We start from the raw sequence: 25,445 nt of genomic DNA, 5'->3' as shown, positions 1-25,445 counted from the left end.
AACATATTAGAACACACTACATAATAAAGTGAAACAAATTATAAAATTTAATTTTAAAAAAGAAATCAAATAATACTTACAAACTCAGCCTTCCATGACTCCCTGCCACCCGATGCATAATGCGAAGATCCCATGGTTGCCATCTGGATACGTCGCGCCTATGCATGCGGGCGACTTGTCATTGTCTCTGCTACTCTCTTCTTGGCCTCTTTGCACTCCTTGCGGTGGCAATTGGGTAGTTGGCCATATCCAGGGTGCCCTGCTCTTGTCTCGGCAGTGACTCCTTGGCGCGTGTCATAAGGTGAGACCTCTTGTTATGAAGCGCATCTCTCACCTTTGACTATTCCCAATCATCTGAGAATCGTAAATTCTTGGGATTAGGGTACCTTCTATGTACTGCCCGCAACACCTCTTTCCACAAGCCATTTTTTTTGTGCTTGAAGGGAATCATGCAATATTTGTATGTGGCATGCACGCCACTCCTCAAGTAGGCTATCACTTCCCTCCCCTCATAGTCATGCAAGATACCACCAGAGTAGTACATTTGTGGAGGCTCACCTCTCTCATTTCCTGGTGAAGGTGATCGAGAGCCACCTCCTAGGCAACCCCCACAAAGCCCTTGATCTCCTCGTCCTCCCACACGACTCTCCCTCCTCCCTCGATGGGCATTATGCTCTACCTCACTAGCTCGATGCACGTGCTTCTGTAGATGCACGTGCTTCAGTCGATCCATGTACCTCAGCTGATCCCTGTGCATCAACTGATCTATGTGTATGCATAGTGCGTGGAGTACCTGTTAGTAGAGGTGTACCAAGGTTTGGTGTTTGTGCGGCAGTGCTAGGCAAAGATGTGATAGGTGTCCCAGACATCACACTGAAAACCTCCTCTACAGTGGGAGGGCGACTAAGATAATTGGTCATCTCCCTCATGAATTGCTCCTTGTTTCGAAAACTTTCAAAAAAGCTACTAACATCTCTAGAAAACTCTGCTAAGGTGTTGTTCATGCATTCCAACTCAAGATCAGTACTGGAGGATCCAGGATTCCACATCTACACAAGAAAAATCATATTACCATGTGCAGATAAAATATATTACATGCTACGTCTATATCTGCATCTCTGTGCACGTCTGTCAGCGCATCTATTTCTGCATCTATACCTGCATCTACACTGTCATCTGGACGTGCTGACATACGTGTATGGTCGGACCTTTTCTTTTCAAACTTGGTTAAAAAACGCACAAGAAAACCTCCATAGATGACAAACTATAGCATGTAAAGAGAGAGAGAGAGAAACAAACAGACAAAGAAAGCAAACAAGATTGAGAGAGAGAAGAAGAACTCACCTTCTTTGCTTGTTCCGACGAGTGGCGGCTAGGTTGCAAGCTCCTTGTCCTTCTTCTCCCTTCCCTTGGTAAGTTGCTTGAATCTTCTTCTCTTCCTTGCTGTTTGGCTCTTGTTCGTTCTTCTCCCTTCCCTTGGTAAGTTGCTTGAATCTTCTTCTCTTCCTTGCTATTTGGCTCTTGTTCTTTACTCTTTGGCTCTTCTTTCCTCCTGTCCTCTTTTTACTCTTATTTCCTTCCCTCATGGTCTTCATGAAGTGATAGATAGACATGAGTAGTGATGTCGAGCTCGAACTGCAGAAAACGTGCAAAAAAACGCAGGAAAGCACAGGTTTGAAAAGAAAGCCATACTTTTTTAAATTTTTTTAAATATTTGCGTAGTGCATCTGATTAGATGCTAGCTTTTGGTTGTTTTTGGATCAACATGACATGACTTTCCTAGTCTTTCAATATCAAAATGTTTGCCTCCATGTTGTAAGTATCAATGCATGCATTTAGGGAATATGACATATATAGATTGTATGTGCATAGTGGTCCAACAAATCAAGCCTCTTTCTTATTTGCAGGCATTATATATTGTAGTTAAACTCTAATAGTTTATATTGTGCAAAAAGGTGTTATTGATTTAAGCTAAGATCTTAATCTACATTGCTATTCATACAATTTCATTTATGTTGGGTTGGCCAATATGCTTGATTAATGCAAGATATGCTTGATATGATGTTTTTGATTGAGAATACTGGTGAAATATATAAAAAATCTTGAGATAAGAGATGGTACACTAGCAAATCAATTGACCTATGTGGTGACATATATAACAAAGCTTGAGGATAAGAGATAACACATTGGCAAGTCAATTGGCACATATGTGGTGACTTACTAGACCATCCCACTTGCAATTGCATGCATGTATTAATAGGTGGATAAAGCACGAATGGTTTTTAGCCAGAGAGAGATAATGCAATGAAGGTGTATATGAAAGAGATAGAGAAATGCATATTATCCATCAATCAATCAAAGATATGTACATGAAGTGACTTCATATAGTAATTAGAGTATCGTCATTTTTAGGATGCTCCATTGACTTCTGCAAGTTCCCATAACATTGAAGTAGATAGCCAACCATACTGTCCATGGAAGAAAAACTTGATCTTATCAAATTAACCAAGTTAATTTACTTATACATTTCATAGATAAGAGATTTGTAGTTGGATTGTTGGTATTGCAAAGTATCCTTACAGTGATCTATTTTAGTCACCAACAAGTGGACACACTGGCTAAAGATGATGAAAAGAGGACATGTGCACATTGGCTACATGTGGTCCACCTTATCTAAAATTATATGTAAGCAATAAGTGCACCTTGACATGATTGGAACAGCTTGCACATGCACAAGCCAACTGATTTACATCAATCTACTCATGCTATGAATTGGCATGCATGTCTTGCTTTTGCTTTGATTGTATTGATTGTGATGTATATTCCTTGAGAATAATGAGAATCAAGGGACTACCCTAAAAAGTGAGGGTACTCCCTTGAATCACAGATTAAGCTTTGATCTCTAAGTTTATGCATGGCTAGGTTAAGTGTACAACAAATGAGACATGTGAGTGTATTGATCAGTTCTCTCTCTCTCTCTCTCTCTCTATATATATATATATATATATATTGCAAATGTACAAGTCAACCTTTGATCTATAAGTTTTAGCCATGGCTAGGTTAAGTGCACAATAGATGCAACATGTGCATATATCAATCACTTCTCTCATAATTATGTCGTAATCATGCCCTATCCAATCACATTTGTATAGGGCATGATTGGATGTATATAGGGCATGAAATCACACATATATAATTAGCTTTGAATGATTGGATGTATATTTGTAATACTCAGAAAGAATTAAAGTTGGTAATGTATTCAAACAAATACTAGTTGTTAAGAGGTTTGGTCATATTCCAGGACTTAATGAGAAATGAAAAATATGTGCATTTATTTTCGCATCTATAGGTGCGTTTATAAATGCGGATATATAGACGCATTCTGTATACTAGTGTAAATAGACGCGCTGATACATGCACTTATAAATGCGGCCGCTTTTTCGTGTGTACAGTGCGCGTCTATAGGCCCTTTCTCTTGTAGTGTTATCTGAACAAATTTAGTACTAAAAGGCTTACTAGCATGGGAGGATTATGGATTCCATGGTGAGTAGAATACTATTGAGAGAATGAAGGATATAAATATTCTAACATAGAAAGATTAAACTCTACAGAATGTACCTTCATTAAAGAGTTTATCAATAAAAATGAAAAAACACATTTTCGAGTACTTCTATCTATTTGATTCATGAATTACCATGTCCTTATCCACACAAGAGGAATTCGTATATGTTATGGGTGATCATGATACTATCATATGTGAACGTTGCAACACAATCCATATATAAGTGCTCTAATAATTTGAGTGCTTGAATAAAACCTTATTGATTAGCTTAAAGTTCTGAGGGTGATTTAACTAAGCAACCCAAACTTCTATACAAATTTATGATAGATTTTGGTGAGCAAGGGTTTCACTAATTCATGTGTAGCGAACACCAAGCAAAAATGTATGTGATGATAAATCTCGAGAAAAAACACTTATATCTAGTAAAGTTTAGTTAAACATAATTAGTAAATGCACAAGTAATACAATGTGAAAAAACATAATCCTTGGTTACATAAGGAAGTGTTAATATGAACTTTTGCATTGCCTAAAGACGCTTATTGTAACTCATGTGTGTCATAAAATGAAATTTTGCAACTATTCCAGCACATGATAAGATGTGTGGGAGAGAATTGTTATTCATGAAAAAGTCAAGCAACATTCACTCATGATTTTAAAAGAGTATTTGTCTCATGTATGATAACTTTCCACCACCACTAACAATCTAGTACAAGAACGTTTTTCTACATATGATTTTTACTTACACACTTATATGCATAGTTAATCAACTGTGAAGTGAACTAGTTAACTATTTAAACCATTGGAAAATGAATAGATGTTATTGTCAATGCACCATCTCATGCAAGCTTCTAAGGTCTAATAACAATTTGTTCTATTCTCGTGTAGAATTATTGTACCACTAATTTTCCAATATAAGAGTTGTTTCTTCCGTGGTTAGTTTGCAAACACCTAAATGTAGAGTTACAAAAGAATGAATGACAATCTAGGGGTTCAAGATATACAATCCCTCCCTATCACATGTTTTCAAGGCCTGTATCTAAAACCCCCTATCTCCCTTATCGTTCTTGTTCAGAAGAAGATCAGGCTAATTTGCAGCTAGCTAGTTGATCTAGAGGGCTCACATGTCTTGCTTGTGCAATAGTAAACTTACGCTACAGGAAACTTATTATCATAGAAGCATAAGTAGTCTTGCTTTTGTAGGAACATCCACATCTTGCTTGCGCAAGCATTGTGCATCCCAGAAGGGAGTTTTTTGTTGTTATTTGCTTTTGTTTCACTAGAAGACTCGATTACCTTTTGTTGCTTGATCATTGATGGTTGTTTTTGCTTCAGAAGTAGATATGGCCGTCTTCTTGGTCTGGTCTATATTATCTTTCGGAATGTTCGCCAGTATTTGCTCGTTCGCCTTTGGAGGAGTTCCCCCCGCACTCCCCTGTTAATTGAATTTTTGTGAGGGGGGTGGTGATTATGGCGCTGTTTGTAAGTGAAGATGCAGTGGCCTTCACTCTCACTCGACAGCTCCACCCGCTTCCTAACAGGGCAGCCCTTCCTTGCGCACCGAAAATAAGCCCTGCTTATGCACGGATTAGTGACATACCTCTTCATTAATCAAGGACATTGGAGAGGGTGGCACACTCCTAAAGCTATAATTCCTCTTTTAGAATCACATATTATTCTTCCAGAAACATTCTGATTTAACGAAAGGCATAAACTCTAATCTCTACTGGAGAAGCGAGCGCCTTTACCTTGGGTGATCGTCTCTCTTGGACTTGATCTTCTTCTCTCCATACTTGTGCCATGCATAGCCATCAACCAGGTCAAGCTTCTCGGTTTTGACTGATATTACAACGGTGTATGCCCTATCATCTTCATAATGATCCTGATCGCAAGACGTAGCTCCTTCTAAATCACCACTGATGCGTCCATCTGTTGCTTCATTTCCCACACTAGAAGTAATAGGCGAGCTGCATCCTGGGCATGAGATGGAATCTTGCAGGTTGAAGCAACATCTAAGAGGATCATGGCCAGAACTGGGTGCCTTTGGAATTGTGAAGTTGTGATCAGTATCGGGCACGGTGGAAGGACACGGTACTGCTGCCGATGTTGCATGAGCTGGTGACCTAATGTCATCGAATCCGCTGGAGAACTCACGCTGATGTCTGACAAGGGATTCGCTGTCATATAAGCATCGAGACCCATCAAATGGGAGAAATGCGAGAATATTTTCCTCCAGATCTTGATCATCAGGCATCCATAGTTGATGCAGATCATTATCATGGGTGAGTTCTAAGCTGCTTGAGAATGCCGGAGAAACAATCTCGTGGGGTTTTATGTTGTCTGCAGCTATTTGTTTGGTTATATGTTGGCACGAAACGTCATGAAGAAAGGCGGGTTCTAGGAGCAAGGGAGCGGAATAATCCAGCTCAAGGACATCAGGCTGGATAGTAAGCGGTGAGACAATATTGTTTATCGAGGATAGGAGGAAGGGATCATTCATCAATATAGCTGGGACGAATAATGATAATGATGACGGCGATGGGAAGCTGGATGTGAAGGGAACTTGGAAGGGAGGGAGAACGTGTGTCAGCACACTGGCCGGTGCTGTCTCTGTTTCCATGATCACGTTCATCAAAGCAAGGAGTATCAGCTGATAACGGATAGCTTTGTTGATGTTGAGCCATAATTATAAAACACGTACTAAGCGCAGCCGGCTGTCTACTATTCTATAATGATGACACAGCAGGTACTGTGGCTCTCAAAGCTGATTGATCTAACTATCAATCAAGCGACATAAAAATAGGCTAAAACAGTAGAGAGCTAAGATGGCATTGACAGCCAGTCCCGGTGTGTAGCAAACACACTGACTGTCACCTCCTGCGGCCACCCGAATTAACAGTCACCCGAAGCTGTATACGTCTATATCCGCAGCCTGATTTAAAGCTCCTGAATGGCATAAACTACAGTATTAGCAGTCACAGACAAGTGGCCTCAGGATGTTGCTCACTTACCACCCTAGTGACCACAGCTCCTCAGGCTCGGAGATCGATATTTCGATCGCTACAGTGCATTATTCACGAAGGATCCCCATTTTAAAGGCGAGGAGAGAGTTATGGGCAGAGCAGAGACTTGTGTCATGCTGGTATACGAAGATTATATTAATATAGGAAGATGGAGGAGGTCGCGAGGGGGAGGGTGGGGAGGCGGTGAGGGATCACCGTCAGCGCCTTGACTGGGGAGCGGTGTTTAAATTTGAAGCCCATTTTGGGCGTCTTGAGGATTTTGGGCATCAATTGACACCTAAAATTTGAGGACAAGGGGTCAAAGTGAAACTTAAAAATTGAAGTAAAGGTTTTAAATGAAGTCTACTTGTATGGGGTAAGGTGTCACCATAGGGCCTAGACATATATATATATATATATATATATATATATATATATGATATATGTAACACGTTACACACTTCTTTCCTTTTCATTATTATATCACTCTACTTTAGGACTCATGAAAGAGCGCACCATCCCAATCCATGAAAATTGCTAGGCATTGTTACATGAGTTCGAACTTTGACTTATGCCACTAAAACCTTTGAATTTCGAAGGGGTGGAAGGTGGAACACCAAGCGCCAAAACGAAAAAACAGGCCTCTTCAGCCCTGAACAGTCATCAACGATTGGTATCCTCTTGCAACAGCGGGAGCATCGGTTGGTTGCTCCAGACTCCTCCTTATTAGGAGTGCCGACCCGTTTGCAGCTACCAGAATCAGGAGAGGGTAGACTGTGGACTCCAGCATGGAGAAGAAACACATTACACACATCGCCTGCACAACCCAAGGTTATAGCCTACAGGTATGTTGATTGTATAATTTATGTTGATCATTTGCTTGTCTGGCTGCCATTGGTACACTTCCACCTCGTGTCTGTCCAAGTCGTCGTTGGTGATCAGGCTCTAATATCGACATTTCTACCCCATCACCATCAAAACGTGCCCATTGCCCGTCGATCAATCGGGACTCGGGAGAGTCAGGACTGAAGTCTGAGGCATATGCTTACAAATGAGGCACCTCCCAGGGACTCGAGAGAGTCGGTACTGACTCCTGAGTGCTTTTTTTAACCAACATTCGATCATCGGATCCCACTTCTTTTGGATCGAAAATAAGGAATCCAAGCAGGAGCCTTGGGGTCTGAGCAGGCATGCCGGAGGGCTGCCGCTGGTCCGATGAGAGGCGCGGGGCCTGACTTGATCGGCATGTTGGGCGGCCTGTTAATTGCAAGCACTGGTTGAGCAGCAGTAGTTATACTCCCGTGTCTCATCAACGGCCTCATGGGAGACACCGGCGCAGCTAGAGCAGCTGGCGAGTCACCCAATTCAATGAGGACATGTGCGAGCTCAGAGGCAGAGATGAAGCCATCTCGGTTTATGTCGTACATGTCGAAGGCTAGTGCCAGGAGCTCATCTAGCTGATCGTAATCGTCTTAGGAGAGAGAGTAAAAACCGAGGAGAATAGAAATTGAGGGGGGGTGCGGTCTCAGAGAGAAGGCACAGGCGGGAGTTCTGAATTAGAGGAAGAGGAGCTTCTGCAGCTCGGGCAGATAGAAGCTGCAGACTCAAGGCTGTCTGAATACGAGAAGGGGGGCCTGCATGATTATGGAGCCTAAGTTATCAAAGAGGAGGGTGATTAAGTTGCCATGACTGATCAATCATAGGAGCCCTTATGGCTTGCCTTGACTCTCACAAACATCCACACAATCATTTAATCCTCTCCCATAGAGACTTGGCCGTTGGGAGCATCCGAATTCTAGTCTCCTTCAAGTTAGCTCATATACTCCATGCACATTATGTAGCCTCCTTTGTTGAGTGAGAGCCTGCAATGCAGAACTTGTCGGATCTGTAATCCACAAGCCCTGGCTAAACCGTTCTATTGATAGGGGTTAAGGTTAGTCATCAGGACAGTTCTCCAGTGCTACTTCAAGAGACTCTTCATCTCATTGTACTACTAAACACACTGCCCACAATCATGGGAGGCACTCTCATTTTTTGGCAACTGTACTTTCCAGGTTGCATGCTTTTTTCCTCTTGTGAGATGGTGGGTAGGGATACTGGCTATGGTCCAACACCTTGGCAATCAACAAACAGAATGCATTGCTCCTTGTACCTTGTAATGCTGTAAAGGATCTAGCTGTCCTCATTTGGGTGGACAAGAGGCAATACATTCTGTTTCTACTATGTTTTTTTATAAAATTATGTGGTCCCTCTTTGGTATTGTATTTTGGAAAAAAAGTTTTATTTGGTACTTGATACCCCATTAATAGTGCTGCAGCTTGTTAATAGTGGTTGAATTTTAGAACTATTTTTACTATCGGGTGGGAACTTACTAATAAGATCATAGGAATTTGAGTGACAAATGAGAATCCAAGGGAGCTACTATCGATGAAGCAAATTGCAGTGTGTTCTTAAGCATGGTAGCAATGCCTAAGCAAGCTGAAATCTTCAGTTTGTTGACAGTATGTGGGCTTTGGCTTGTTGACTTTATGTTTGACCAATTGATGGAATGATATTATGTGAAGGTCCTAGTATTGGGAATTTGGATGCTGCCTCAGTAAGAAATAGACCATCAACATTCAGGATCGTCATATGGGGTGTAGATCATTACTAAGTAGACTGTAGGGGCAGATATTTATTACATGTGCCCTCTTTTATCATGGTGTGAGCCTTGCTAATTCAAGACGATGAGCTTACAAATGAGGAAGAAGAGAAAGGGCTTTCAGGTTTAAGGGAGAGGGTGCCAATAGCAAGCCTCTTACTAACTCAAGATAACCAATTGACATGAGTGAAAAGGAAAAAATGGCTTTCTCATTTAAGGGAGAGGATGTAAGTGTAAGGTTTTGATATTTTTTGTTCAAGCTAACATCTATTGCTTTCTTGTAGGTTACCAAAGGAGTTTCATTTAGAAGAAGTTGTCTTGACAAAATAGACCTAGTGCTTGAGGAAAATCTTCATAGAAAGGTAATAAGTATTGTGTTTTTCATTTGCATAATGTTTTAGAGTTTGTCAAAAGATATTCAATCAATTTTATAGCACGTTAATATATTAATATTTACAAGTAGAAACTTATATGTCACTTTAGGTTCCCAAGCTTTTGATCAAGTGAGTATATCTACCCTTTGTTAGGATTCTACGCAACTTACAAGAGGCACCCAAAAGGCATCAAGGTACGAGTTTTTCTAAGTATGCATTTAGGTGAACTATTAGAGAAAAATTAAAGTTTGTGAAAACCATGATTGAGATACATCTTTTTTTTTGTTAATAGATGAGTCAACGAACTTTATTTGATGTTCTTGGAAAGGGAAAACAAAAGGAAAAAGTTAATCCAAATGTCAACCTAGAAGTGAATCCAAACATAGATTGTAATGACTATCTAGAAGACAATCCAGATGTCAATCTAGATCTTCATCGTCAACTCTTTGGCAATACTCTAGAGCATGATGAAGATGAAGACAATGAGATTGAAAATGAAGATGAGGATAATGAAATGGAGGATGATATAGAAATGTTTGATATGCCAGGTAGCACTTTAGAAAATGCAGCTAACACAGGAGACTCCACAACAACATCAAAAGAGTATTCTAGAAAATTTCTAATAGAATGGACTAGAAAATATCATTTTTTAAAACGTGTGGTGGAGGGAAAGAATGAGTATATGAAATGTGAGTGGTGTGAAAAGTTTAGGGTCAAAGGACCATGGGGAAAAGGAAAGGGATGTAAAACCATGCAACTTAGTGCAATTCGAAAACATGTTATCTCTAAGGAGCATCAATGGGCACAAGCTAGACATGACACTAATGTGAAGGGAATCAAAGTATCCACACAGGTCAAAGAAATTAATGATAGAAATAAGGAGAGAGTAACTACAGTAATGAAACTCATGTACTTTGTGGCAAAAGAAGACTTGGCAATCCAAAAGTTTGTTAAGATTTGTGAGTTGGCTTATGCAGTGGCACTGGAATCAATGCTTCTTATCATGATTATTCATCTTATACTAACATTATGGCTGGTAAGGAGTTTGCTTTCTCTATATCAGAACATCTATATACATTGCAACTTCAAGAGATATTGTCAAGTCCTTACTATGCCTTAATGGTAGACGAAACAACTGACAGGGGTTTAGAAAAGCGCTTAATCATTTATATTTCATTCTTATCCTCCGAGGGAAGAGGTATATGCAAAGTAGAATTTGTACGACTAATCTTGGTTGCTGATGGCACTGCTCAAACAAAGTTTGATGCTATCATGATAGTTTTGAAGGACATTGGTTTGAGTATACAATGTCTTGTTGGCATTGCCACTGATGGAGATAGCTCAATGTTAGGTTGTCATGAAGGCTTGGTTGCAAAACTACAAAGGGAAGTGCCTCATCTTATCAGCACACGTTGTATTGCTCATAGAGAAGCCCTTGCCATTGTTGATGCATCTAAGTGTTTTCCTTGCCTTTCTTATGTCGATAAAATTGCAAATAAGGTCTACTCTTGGATAAATGCCTCAAGTTTACGTCATACAGCTTTCCAAAGTCTTTTACAAGAAATGAATATACAAGTTTTGGAAGTACTTCAAATCCATGATGTTAGATGGTTGGCAAGAGGTAACGTAATGGAAAGGTTATGCAAGCTAATGCCTGCAATTTTGACACTTTGGAAAGATAGTGCACGAGCATGGTATCAAAAGTTAAGGATCTACAAAGTGTTGTTTTGTATTTGTATGCTTGCTAATGTCCTAAAGGACTTAAACCTCCTAAATAAAAAGTTTCAAGAAGATTCTTTGGATATCACAACAATCACTCCTACCATCGAAGTGACAATAAGATCTCTTACAAGGAAGTTCTTAGAACAGCCATTCGGAGCAGGTACATCATATCTTCTCAAGTTTATGAAAGACACAAGAGATGGTTTATTACGCCATGTAAATGAAAATGGGGAAGAATATATACATCAACTTCTCTTCACAAAAATGCCTGGACAAGATAAAGCAGGTGTTGCTCTTGATAATGGAAGGGGTGATGTTGATAGTTGTGTTCAACTTGCAAAAGAATTTGTTGGAAAGATCATAGATTGTGTGAATGAGCGGTTTCCAGATATGTATGTTTTTGGCGCAACAAGACTATTCTCTCCACAATATCTTCCACATGATCCAAAAGAAAGAGAAAATAAGGTCAATCTATGGTTGGACAGGTTATTGCAAAAGTTTAATGCTTCTATTTTAGATACTCAAGGATGCAAAAATGAAATCTATGCATTCACCGACACGCTATATTTTGGATGTGAGGGAATGAGTATGAAGGATGCATGGCGTGTTTTCTCCAACAATATTGATTGCATAACCTTTCCATTATGGCGTGTTTTCTCCAGCAATATTGTGAGGGAATTTTCCATAATCCAGCAACATATCCAAACTTGATGAAATTATGGCAAATTCTTTTAGTTCTTCCTACTTCATTAGTAGCATGTGAACAAGGCTTCTCAAAGCAGAATATAATCAAAAGTGATCGTCGCCAACTATTGAAGGTGTCGACTCTTGAGGCATTAATGCGAATTTCTCTTATTGGCCCTGACATCAAAAGCATTGATTGGGCCTTGGTCTATGAGAAATGGGAGCTTGTAAAGGCACGGAGACTACTTGATTTGTAGTTCTTGCTTATTACTCACCTTGTTTTCTATCATGATGAACTATATCAATTAACTATGATGTACAAGGGTCTAGACCTTGGAAAAAATTTTGGTCTTAAGAATATGAAACCAAAGTTTTTATTGTGATTTTCTACACTAGTTTATACTTATTTTTTGTTTCATGTATTATGGGACCTTATCATCTTATATTAAGAATTGCTATCTCTTAAGTTCCATCTAAGAATGCTCTCTTGTAAGCTTCAGAAGTTGATGCCTAAATTTAGAGCAAAGGCGTCAAAATGCTCACAAAAAAGGATAAAGGTGTCATTGATTTTGTCTTGAAGGCCAACCTTGGGCATCAAATTTAAAGCCTGTATGGCCCTCCATGAGGCACATGAGAAGTCCCACATTCCTTCTCTTAAGTTTCAATAGAGAGAAAGGAAATCTATTTACGTAAGTTGTCTAGGAGTTGAAAATACCAAACTGCACGTTTGCGTCAAAAGACCAAACTGAGTTTTGTCTTGTGGAGACAACTGCAAGACCCATCTATGTTGTTATTAAAATAAAATCTATATCTATATAATAGTTGTAGTTTTGGAAGGCTTTGAACTTCCCAAAAGCCTCATGAACCTACAGCACATAACAATCACATTTCTCTCTAGACAGAATGCCGCTTTTTAACTCAACAACTCTCTCTCTGTGTCTCTCTCTCTCTTTGAAACTAGGTGTGTGCGTTATATTACCTCTTTGTTTTAGGGCATTCTTTCCTATTGTCTCAGTCATCTCTCTCTTTGTGTCAATGTGCAAGCTGGTAATAGGCATGGGTGCAAGGAGGATACACTGAGCAAAGGCTACTTTCATGTCCCTCACAAAGAGAATAGAAGAGCAGAGAGAGTTGGTTGGTAGGTAGACCTGGTGGCAAGATGGAAACAAGTGGAGGCAGCAAGATGTGTTACAACTATATATATCATCTCTCACTTGACTTGGGTCTCACCTATATATACTAACTCTATATCAATATGAATCATTCTTTGGGAGTGTGTCTTGTGTATGTCTCTCGTACTCTCTCTCTCTCTTAACATGGTATCAGAGCTACGGATGCGTAGCAACAACAAGGAAGATAAGTTGTTTCATTGTTTATACTTGATTGAATTCTTTGCACAAGTGATGATTTGATACATGAACTTGTTCAAATTAGAAGTATTAGTTAATTTTGTCTTTAAAAACAAAACCAAGTCCAGCTGCGTAGCTCTCGTCGTGCTCTCGAATCCTGTCAAAACCCCTTGTCAATCGGAGTTCTGGATCAAAAGTTATGACAGTTCAGGATTCAAGATAGCAATTCTGCTCGAATCTGCGATTCTTTATTTAAAACTGTATTTCTAATTACAGTTTGTTAATCCCCAATTACAGTTTATTAATCGCTCTTCTTCGTTAATGATGTTGATTACGACAAGCAAACATCTTGCTTTTTTTAGTGATGTTTTATTATCGTTCACATTCTTTGCTCGACCGAAATAGCACTTTTCTTATATGCGTCATCTCGTCTTGCACGTTACGCCTCTCTATTTTGGGCTTTCTTTTTAGTCACTCAATACTTTTCGTCGTTCTTACGTGCATATCCCTATTTTGATTGTCATGCGTCTCAACTATGCTCGTCTTGATCATGGTTTGCAGATTCTGCGATCTCATCTTATTTGCTTTTTCTTGACATACAGGCATGGCCAATTGCGTAATTGTTAACGGATATCCGTCTGGCCAACGTTCGGTTCACTTCTTCCAAGGACAAGGCTTTCCTGGGTGGAAAGCAAAGATGATGCTAATTCTTGAAGTTGACGAATTATTTGATATTGTTTTGGGCGACCTGTCTTGCCTAGTTCAACCTATTGATGTGATAAATAACAATTCTGTGATTACTGATGGTCCATTATTTGAACAATGGAAAATTGATCATACTGATTGGATTCGTCGTGACAAAGCGGCTCGTCGTTATATATTGTCTGCACTTCCTAACTCACTTATGTTGGATGTCTTTCATCTGGAAACCTCTCATGCTATTTAGGAGTATCTTATCTCAACGTTTGAGAAGAAATCGGTCATCGAAATTTTATATCTCCAAACTTGTTTGAAGAATCTTTAATATAAGGTTGGTACTTCTATGCACTCTCATATCAAGGCTTTTAAAGACATTATCAATCAGCTTGGTGTTGCCGGCGCTCCTGTTGCTAAAAATCAGATTGTTACGCAACTTCTTCATACCATCAAAGATCCTTTATATGACAATATCATCACTATTTTGTCTAACAAGGATGATATCCACTTTGACAAAGCATGTATATCTCTTATTGAATATTCTCAACGTCATGAGCATCATTTGGAAAAATCTGATGTTGTTTTGGTCACTCGCGAACAAAGGGATTTTGATGCTGCTTTTGTTGCTCGCAAGCGTCCTACTTCACGTTTTCAGCAGGGTGGACGCTCTAATCCAGGTAGTAAATCTTCTCATCTTGCTTATCCTAACAAACATTGTTCTTACTGTGATAAGAAAGGTCATGTGGCTTCTGATTGCTGGGCATGTCAATATGATGAGGAGCATGGAGTTACTACAAAGCAACCTTGCTCGTCCAAAAGTTTTCCTCCTTGTGATTATTGTGCACATACAGTTCATCCATCTCGTCATTGTTATAAACGAAGATATGATGAAGAACATTCTCGAGCTTATATTGTTCAACAAACTTCAACTGATGATGATCATACTCATCAGGAGCTTAATTTTGTCCATTATGATATCTCTCCAGAAAAGGTACTTCATGTTCATGATGGTTCTCTATTCATCGTTGATTCAGGTGCCACTGGAAACATGACATACCAATCATAGTGGCTTCACAATTATCATTCTCTTCCTGTCAAGAAGTTTGTTTACCTTGCGGATGATACGATTTATCAAGTCAAAGGAGTGGGTGATTTATATCTGGGGACTGTTTCATCCACTAGAATATTAAGAGGAGTTCTTCATGTTCCAGATTTGCAAAGAAATCTTCTTTTTGTTGCTCGTCTAGTTGATCTTGGTTTGTTTGTTGGCTTTGATCATAATCAATGTTGTATAGAGAAAGACAGGCATACTATAGCAGTGGCTCCTCGACATGGTAATCTATTTGAGCTATCATTGAACGATACAGTTGCAAATGTTGTTACTGCCCCTGGAGATGCAGATTGCAAATTATGGCATCAACGATTTGCACACTCCGATTTTGCCAAAATTCTTGATCTTCATCGTCATGGTCTTGTGCAAGGTATGGATCTTAAATCTCATCCATGTATGGGAATATGTGAGTACTGTGTACTTGGAAAACACCATCGTTCGCCTTTCCACACTTCTACTTCATCACATTCCTGTGCTCTCTTGGATTTGGTTCATACCGATATTTGCGGTCCTTTTCCTGCCTCAAAGTCTCAATATGGATATTTTATAACTTTCATTGATGATTTCTCATGGTACACACATGTCTATCTTCTTCGACATAAGTCTGAGACTTTACCTATATTTAAACAATACAAGATAAGTGTGGAGTTTCAAACTGGATTCTCTATAAAGACGCTTCACAGTGACAATGGTGGTGAATATGTATCCAATCTATTTGATGACTTCTATAAGGATCAAGGTATTCATCATGAGTTTACAGTTCCTTATTTTCCTTAGCAAAATGGTGTTGTTGAGCGCAAAAGTCGCACGATTCTTAATGCTATACGTTGCATGCTTATACACTCTGGTTTGTCTCGAAAGTTTTGGACTGAAGCACTTCTAACAACTGTTTTTATTCAAAATCATCTTCCAACTACTGCACCTACTGGTAAAATTCCTATAACAATTTGGACAATGAAGACACCTTCAATCTCTCACTTTCACACATTTAGCTACATTGCTTATATTCATGTGCCCAAGGACACTGACATAAGTTGGATCCTCCAAGTTTGAAGGTTATTTTTCTTGGTTATTCAGATCATTCCAAAGGTTACAAATTTTATGATCCTTCTTCTCAAAAGGTTATCATTAGTCGTGATGCTATATTTGATGAGAAGACTATGGGTGGCACATGGTCGTCAGATGTTTCAGATGATACACAGTCTTTGCTTAGTGCATTTCCTTACTTGCTTTGTGATTCTACTAATTCTGATGATCATAAACCTCCTTCACCTCCAAAGAAGATTGATGAAAATTTGGAGATCTATGTTGATCTTCCTATTGAGATAGAGTATGGATTCTATTCTATTGAATATGATGTCTTTGATGACTATCCAAGAGGATCCAATATCGTATATGGAAGCTATCAATTCGTCTCAAAGGGATCAATGGCAAGAAGCTATGCAAGCTGAGTATGATTCTTTAATCTCCAAAGGTACATGGATTCTTACTGAACTCCCCCCAAATCGTGTTCCTATCAAATGTAAATGGGTTTATAAAACCAAGACCAAAGCTGATGGCTCGTTTGATAAGTTCAAAGCACGACTTGTTGCAAAAGGTTACTCACAAATTGCAGGAGTAGATTATCAAGAAACATTTTCTCCCGTTGTATGCTCCACAACTATTCTTATGATTTTGGCTTTTGCAGCACTATTTGATCTAGAAATTCACCAAATGGATGTTAAAACGGCTTTTCTCAATGGAGATCTTGAAGAAGAAATCTATATGGAGCAACCTGAAGGTTTTATAATTGCAGGAAAGGAGCACCTTGTATGCCAGCTTCATCGTCCATTATATGGATTGAAGGAAGCCTCTCGTGCTTGGTATATTAAGATTAATCAGTTCCTCACATCTAAAGGTTTTGTTGCATGTTTTGCTGATCCAAATCTTTACATCAAAAGGGAGGACAAATATTTTATTATTCTTGCTCTATATGTTGATGATACTATTCTTGTGTCAAATAATATTGCTTTCTTGGATGCTATGAAGAAGATTTTATCGACTGCATTTGAAATGGTGGATCTTGGTGAGATACATTCTTGTTTGGGTATTCAAGTTCAACGACACCAACAACAAGGCATTCTTCTTCTTCGTCAGACAAAGTTTATTAATGATATTGTTAAGAAGTTTGGGTTGACAAATGCACACTCTGCCAACACTCCCATTCTTTCAAGCTCTACCAAGGGTACATCTACAACACACAATGAAGAATCAGCCATTCATCAGCCTTTTGCTAATCTTGTTGGTTGTCTTCAATTTATTGGTTTAAACAGAAGACCAGATATTTTATTTACAGCTAACTTTTTGGGACAGTATCTCTCTTCCCCTTCCAATATTCATTGGAGTGCTGCAAAACGTATTCTTAAGTACCTCAAGGGTACTAAGGAATTTGGCCTTATTTATCGTTGTCGAGAGGATTCTTCTTTATCTTCTTCAACTTCTCTTGACCTTATTGGATATACAGACGCTGATTGGGCAAGTTCACACTTATCCATGCAATCTACAAGTGGGAATTGTTTCTTTGTAAATGGATGTTTGGTTTCTTGGTCCAGCAAGAAACAACGATGTGTTGCGGTTTCTACAACTAAAGCCGAATATGTTGCTGCATCATTAGCAGCTCGCGAGCTAGTTTGGCTTCGACAACTACTTGCAGATTTGGGACATCCTTCATCATCTAGTACACCTCTTTGATGTGATAACCAAAGTGCTATTAGTCTTACCAAAGACTATATACAACATAGTAAATCAAAGCATATTGCTATTCATTATCATTATGTTCGATATGAAGCCAAGAAAGGTTCCATTATGGTGGAGCATTGTCCCAATGATCAAATGGTTGCAGACATCTTCACAAGAGCTCTTAGTGAAGCTCGCTTTAGCTCATTAAGACATGCACTTGGTATTGTTCCAAGTTCTTGTCTCACTGATTGAGGCATGTGTCATTGTATTCAAGAAAACTTTATAGTAAATTATTTTTGTATCGTAGGTATGTGTAGGGGCTTGGGTTTTTCCCTTGTTCTCCCCAATGGTTTTTCACTCGCAGCCAGAGACCTTTGTTTGAGTGGGGATGTTACAACTATATATATCATCTCTCACTTGACTTGGGTCTCACCTATATATACTAACTCTACATCAATATGAATCATTCTTTGGGAGCATGTCTTGTGTATGTCTCTCGTACTCTCTCTCTCTCTTAACAAGATGGAGGTATGAGAAGAGCCTACATGGGAGCATAGATGGCAATTGCATTTATAGGTGTGCCCCGGACAGATGAGAGAGAGAGAGAGATGATGATAAAGAAGAAGATGCATATATATATATATAGCCCCGACCACAATATATCTTCCGTCCCCTTAGTGGATTTACTATCTGTATATGCTCTATATCTTGCATTTGAGATCTATTTATAAATGCCCATATTTATGAAAGTTTCCTGGATAAAACATAATGCTTTCAAATTTAATCTATAAATATCCCCTTTAAATGACAGGCTTTAGATGTAAAAATTGTGTAAAACTCATATTTGAAATATCTCTTACATTGAATTCATGTGATTTACATATATAGTTTTGAGTCACTCCCCCCTTCCCTCCCCTCCCCTCCCCTCCTCTTTTCCCCCCTCCACCTCCCCCCCTACTAGTAAAAAATCAAAAATAAATAAAAGTAAACTTTAAAAATAGAAAACTAACAAAGTTACTTCTGTAAAGATAAGAAATGGATGATAGAAATCCTAGTGCATCTAATAGCATAGGAAAAGACGAGCTTCCTAGTACCTTAACACTCTATGTTACAGACCAATTGAGCAAAAGCTTCTTTTACTAAAAATATAATTTACAATTGGGCTTCTCCTATTTCTTGTGAATCCATTGGATTTTACTTTCATCTTCTATAGTAACTCATTGTCTCTTTTGTAAAATCTTCTTACTAAGACGCTGGTGGTTCTAGGCCATGCATAATAAATACCCTAATAATGATTTTTGTATGCAAAATCCTAGGCTGGAGATATGCATAAAGAGAATACCTTACACCTAGAACTTAAAATAGAATTGAAAAAACTTACCATTCTTATGAACAAGAAGAATACATGCGAAAATTAGAAAACTTAGAAAGAAACAAAAAAAAAATATCTCTTGAAATAGCCTCGTTTTTTGACAGGATGGATATGCTCTCTCTTCTTTGATCTTTGCAAACTATAAATATAAGAAGAAGAGCTATGAGGTCCCTACGACTATTACAAGCATTGTGGCCTTTGTCAGGAGGATGGGGAAGACCACCAAATGCAGTGCCTTATCACTACAACCTATCCTTTCCTTTAAGCCATTTGAGAAATGTGGCATTGACTTGGTTGGACCTATTGACCCTTCTACTACAAGGAAGTAGAATAGATACATCTTAGTCTACAATGATGATGTGACAAAGTGGTCTGAAGCCAAAGCTTAGAAGCAAGATGATAGAAATAGTGTGGCTTTGTTTGTGTATGAGAATAGATACATCTTGGTTGATGATGTGACAAAGTGATGTGAAGTCAAAGCTTAGAAGCGAGATGATAAAAATAGTGTGGCATTGTTCATGTATGAGAATATTATAACCTACTTTAGTAGTCCCCTATAGCTGGTCAGTGAGTGTGCCACCCACTTCCTGAATGAGATCATGGAAGGGCTACAAAAACACTATATTAGGGAATTTGGGAGTTTCCATGCACTTTGGAAACCCCCGATACCTTTATTATTAGACCACATGGTCAAATCTTGTTGTCTTACTTAAAGGTGCAGTCTACTCTAAATGCTATATAAGGTATCTTCCCAAATCCCACTTTTAAATATAAATCAAGATTTAGCCACATGGTTAAATATTTATCACTTATTTAAAATTGACACTTGGAATTTTTTCGAATTCTCTAATATGGTGGTCAAAGGCCTACAAGATCAAGCATTTCAAGTCAACACTCGACTACCCTAGAGGTAGTGACCGAGTAAAACTCATCAATTGCATTCTTTGCTTAATCTTGACAATAATAAGTACTTCACATCATTATGATTGGCATGATCGACTTACAAACACCCTTTTAGTTAGTGTAGGGCACAAAATCTATCTTCTGAATTGAGCTTGAATTAGCCTTTCTACAAGTAGCCCTCAAAGAGCAGCTAAGGGATGATGAGTCATATAGCCCTACCTTTTGTATTTGGAATGCTTAGATGAGATACAACTTTGTCATGATGTTGTGTGTGAATTCAGTAAAAAATTATGGATTATATAGAAATACGATGATTTCATTTGTGTGTCATGACCAATGTTTGGTAGGAAAAATGGGAGATGAATATGTCTTGAAAACTATATGTGAGTATGGAAGAGAGTTGGAGATACATCAAAGACTTGGGAAGTGTAAGATGGACTTTAAATATATAACATGGAAGTTGTTACACTTATCAAGTTAGTGACCCAAGGGTTGTAAATGGTTTGGATTAAGAGTGCCAAGAGTAAGTGAGTGTCCAAGATAATGTCCAATGATCATAGGGCTCGAAGTGGCCAAAAATAGTACTTATGGAAAGGGTAAGAGAGGGAAAAGTGGGACTTTGGTAGGGAAAGAATGTGGACATCAAGAGGAAGTGATATCCTTTATGAGATTGATATTAGCTTTAGAACATCTAAAAAATCTTAATCCTAAGTTCAATACAATGGCAAAAGAGAGTGCAATTTCATGGATGTGATGCTTCAATCTTTTTCAATGCATATAATTATAAAATTAAAATTGATATGTTTATTTTGTAGAGACTAGGAAGTCTGAATTTTTCATATTTTCACTAAAAAGAAATCGAGTATTTCTTCATGGTGCTATTAGAAAACTATATAAGGATTGTAGATCGACTTTTTGGTACCATAATGATCAAGATATGTGACATAGATAGGCTAACCAAAGTAGAGTTAAGAGAAGTTAATGTCTGTATATTGCAATCCGAGAATGCATTTGTTTTAGATCATATAATCATGGGATCATTGAGGTAATAATAAAAACTTTGTGTTTTCCTGGTCTTTTGTGATTGTTAAATGGGTCAAGATTCTAGATTTTGATGTGCATTAGGAGAAATATGGACTCTCTTTTTTGCCCCTTAAGGAGTGAATAAACAAATATAGGCCTAACCAATGAGAGAGTTGGGATTCTAGATTCATGTAATATGAATCTTCTAGCCATATATTGGCCCAAATCTTTCCTCAATAATAAAATAAGGGGAAATATGGGGGATACAATATTGACACTTCTCGAAAGTTTGACTCAAATTTTCTTTTTCTTTTTTTTATGTTTGAATTTTCATTTCACCCCTTTCTAGTTTTCTCCTCTTTCTTAGGCAGAACTCAAATTTATCATATCTCTTTCCCCACTTTTTCTTTCCTGACGAATTTTTACAGCCTCGTTGTTGCTTGCCCTATCTGTAACCCTATGAAATTTCATTTACTCTACACAAACACAGAGTGAATTTCACATGTTTTATGAGAGCAAAGCTTGTTCTACCAAATCCCTAAGATTTTCTTCACAAAACTTTACATGTATATTATTCTCTGCCATGGATGTTCTATGGTTAAGTTTTATCTCGTTTGGACAAATCCTCTGCAAGTCATGTGCATTTTCTCACATTAATTTCTTTTGTTTTGGTACTCTAGGAGTCTCTTACAGTCAAGAACAGTGATCTTTTGAACACTCAACTTCTTCTTCAACATCTTACGATTTCTTTGTAAACAAAGTTACAGGTATGTTGTCTTTTCTTTTTGCTACTCCATAGTTAAATTTTATCTCATTTGGACAAAATGTATGGAAGCTATATGCATACTGAGCTTTCCTTTGTCATTTTACTCCAAGAGTCTTCAAGGGTGGAAAACAATGATTTTTTAAAAACTCAACTTCTTCAACATCTTTGGGCTTCCTTGCAAAGAGAGTAACATGTATATTGCCACTTTTTTTTGTTGCTCCATGGTTAAGTTTCAAGCGATTTGGACAAAGCCTTTGTAAGTTATACATATGCTTTGATTGGATATTTATTTTATTTTTGTACTCTAAGAATTTGTCAGTGAAGGAACAATGGTCTTGTTATATGTCAACTTCTTCTTCAACATCTCTGGCCTTCTTTTTGAAAAGAATTATAGATACAATGTTTTTTTTAATTGCTCCATTTAAATTTCATTTCATTTGGAGAGGAAATTTGCAAATTATACACATGCTGATAGGTAACTTTTCTATTTGGTTATTATAGATATCTTCATGAAGGAAAAGCATCGGCAACATACTTGCAGTGGAGGTTTTCAATAGGAAAGATAGTGGCAATACTTGAATTTGTGATAAGTACTATAAGTTGGATTGGATTTTGATTCACCCAAGTACTTGAGGGAGTTTCGCGGTCAGGTGTAAGGATATTGCAAACCCTAGCAAACATTGAAAAGGTAGAATTTTCGAGTTTAGAAAAGTGTTTAATGAAACAAGTACAATAACAGAAATTTTGATCCAACATGTTTATACACATAAACAAATCTCTGTATACGACAAGGACTACATTGCAAATTATGAACAAAAAAATAAGTATTTAAATTTTATCATTATTTATTATTTTGCATCAGAGTTATTTTTAAAAATCTTTGCAATGTTCTAATTCAATCTTTTTTTACTGATAGCTCTATATCCATCAATTTTTCATGAATGGTAGAATGTCAAATGTTTGAGTGGCAAGATACATGTTTGGCATGAAGACATAGGTTCTTTGATCTATGATACTAACTCTGCAAGTCAAATTGTGACTCAAAATATATTTTCTTAGAATTCATTGTATGTAGTAGAGAAAGCCAAAGATTGCAGCATGTTCCATTACCGACACTATCTAGTGGTGAATGGTTGATTGGTAGCTTGGACTAGTTAGGAGCATGTAAGTCCAATATAAAATTTCACATCAATAGTGCTATGAAACCCACCACAAGCTCCAACGATGTGCATCTTAGTTGGTTTATTCCATTCTTATTGTTTTCACATTTGATTGGTTCATGTGATGTTTTGACGAAAACAAAGATTACTTATCAATGCAAGTGTCCAGTGGAGGAATGGATGAGTCAGCTATTGGGTGAGTCTTGACAAGTCAAAAGAACACATTTTGATATGACGATTGAGTACAGGGTCAACCAATTTGATCTTATATTTAGGTAAATCTTTTTTACTACTTTGAATGCCTTGATTTAATTGGCATAGGTCTTGCTTACATTAATTGTTGTGTTATCCGCATTTATTCATTATTATATTCATTTTTATTACAGGTATTTAATCACTAGAAAAACTTTCTACATTTACTTTCAATATAGAAGATGGTGACTTTTGCGAGGGGAGTTGATTAGCTTGGATCAAGATACCCGAGATGAGATACATACAGTTCTCATAGATGTGGTTATCTTGTGGAATGGTCATAATTCTTTTGTGGTCAGCACAAAGAACCATTGGCCGATTTCTTTTCTGAGACAAGAAATCCAATGAACCCCTCTGCAACTTCTATTTCAAGTTAGATATTAGAAAAGTCAAGATTCATAGTGAGAAATCCATGACATGTAAACAATGTGCTTCTCCACATATCCTTGAGATAGTGGAATCCTTGTAATTTTTTTTATAAAGAATGAATATAAACTTTTTTTAAAACTTCTAAGTCCTTTCAATTTGGATAATCTTAGTTTATTGTGATCCAAGCGTGTAATAATACATACTGTAATTAGTTAATCGTGCTGGTTAAAATCATAATTAAATTGCAAGCTAGAGTTCTATAATCTATGCAATATTGTCTTTACATAATGATATATTATAGCTCATATTTTCTACTTATTTCTTAAAATTAAATATTAAATTGGATCCAAGGAATTTTGAAGGTCTTTTAGATTTCTTTTCTTAAAAACTTTCTATATTTTCTATAGTCGGTCTTGAATATACTCAACAATATATCCAAGTATACTCGAGAATATAATAATATAGAATGAAGCATTTGTGTATATGAGTATTTTTAATGATTACTTTAAAGTATTGAAATAAAGAAACTAAGGTAAGAGTTTTTATCATTTGAAACTTTAGGGTTAAAAAAGAACCTTTATTTAAAACCCTAGATACATAAAAGCTATAAGTCCAAGCTCATTTTTACTTTCATTCTCTACTTCCCTACACTTGTAATCTCCTTCCTTCTCTCTTTGTGTGCCATGGCTACCACTCCCGCCTTTACGGCATGGATTAGCTCCATACACTTCAAACACATAGGAGACCAGATATATCCTAGGTTTTGCAAGACCTTGAGTCTAGAGAGCTCACTTTCCGCCATAGACCCTAGCTCTAGTATACTAGTATCGTTTTGTGATGTGGCAAACCCTCTCACCTACTCTATTCCAAACGAAGCTCTCAAATGGGTCCCCATAGATTTTTTATACAGCTTACATGATGGATCAAGCCATGCAAAGGTAATCAATTGATCCTTCGTACATGTGGGGCAACATCTCCACGCCAAGGCCATGCCCACCTCATCCCAGGACTACTCCACGATGGATCTCATCGAGTGCAATATAGCCTTTGCCATATATGTTTTGTGCACTGAGGTGCAAGAGGACAATGAGGAAGACATTGACACACTCTCTCCACCATAGCTATAGCATTTCGAGAGGGAGCATGAGGAGATTACACTCGATCTGAGAGTAGAGGCAACATAAAGCTTAGCCATTGTACACCCAACTCCTTGCCCTATTTAGATATCGACAAGTGATGAGCCACCCCTCCCTTCTCTCCAATATTTACTTATGCAAGATATACTAGAAAATTTGGATCCAAGAGAAGAAGTGTTGAACAGTGCACAAGGGAGACGAGGAATGGAGGAAGAGAGAAGAGAAGAGAGACACGAGATACCGAAAGTGGAACCCCAGAAGTGTGTCAACTGAGCACACATGATAGGAATATATAGAGGGGACCTGGGGTGCTATATATAGACAGACTATATATAGCTAACACCCCCACTCAAATAAAGGTCCCTTACTATGGATGAAAAAACCCTTGGGGGCTCAAGGGAAAAACCCATAGCTCTATATAGGCCTACCGTTATATTGATATTCAAAATATAAAATTACAAAGTTGAACTTACAAGAGCCTATTCATAGGCATCAAAGGAGCTACATCACTCCTAAATTACAACAGCCTATTGAGAGGCATCAAAAGAGCTTTGTCACTCCTAAATATACAACATGTAAAATAAGGATAAGCGACATCACTGCAAAGG

The 25,445-nt window shown here is 37.9% G+C and overlaps 1 pseudogene across 1 annotated transcript; it reads left to right on the top strand.

Annotated features, from left to right (window-relative positions):
* Positions 1-7,198: 7,198 nt before the first annotated feature.
* On the top strand, positions 7,199-12,108 carry LOC148033610 (uncharacterized; annotated as a pseudogene). Its single transcript, XR_015691470.1, has 3 exons — positions 7,199-7,406; positions 9,487-9,564; positions 9,686-12,108. The product of XR_015691470.1 is annotated as an uncharacterized LOC148033610 (transcript).
* The last annotated feature ends 13,337 nt before the right edge of the window (positions 12,109-25,445 follow it).

This window comes from Lygodium microphyllum, chromosome 7 (genome assembly GCF_053477565.2).
Source record: "Lygodium microphyllum isolate KBCC chromosome 7, Lygodium_microphyllum_v1.1.10, whole genome shotgun sequence".
Classification (NCBI taxonomy): Eukaryota; Viridiplantae; Streptophyta; class Polypodiopsida; order Schizaeales; family Lygodiaceae; genus Lygodium; species Lygodium microphyllum.
This window is presented reverse-complemented; position numbering and strand designations above follow the sequence as displayed.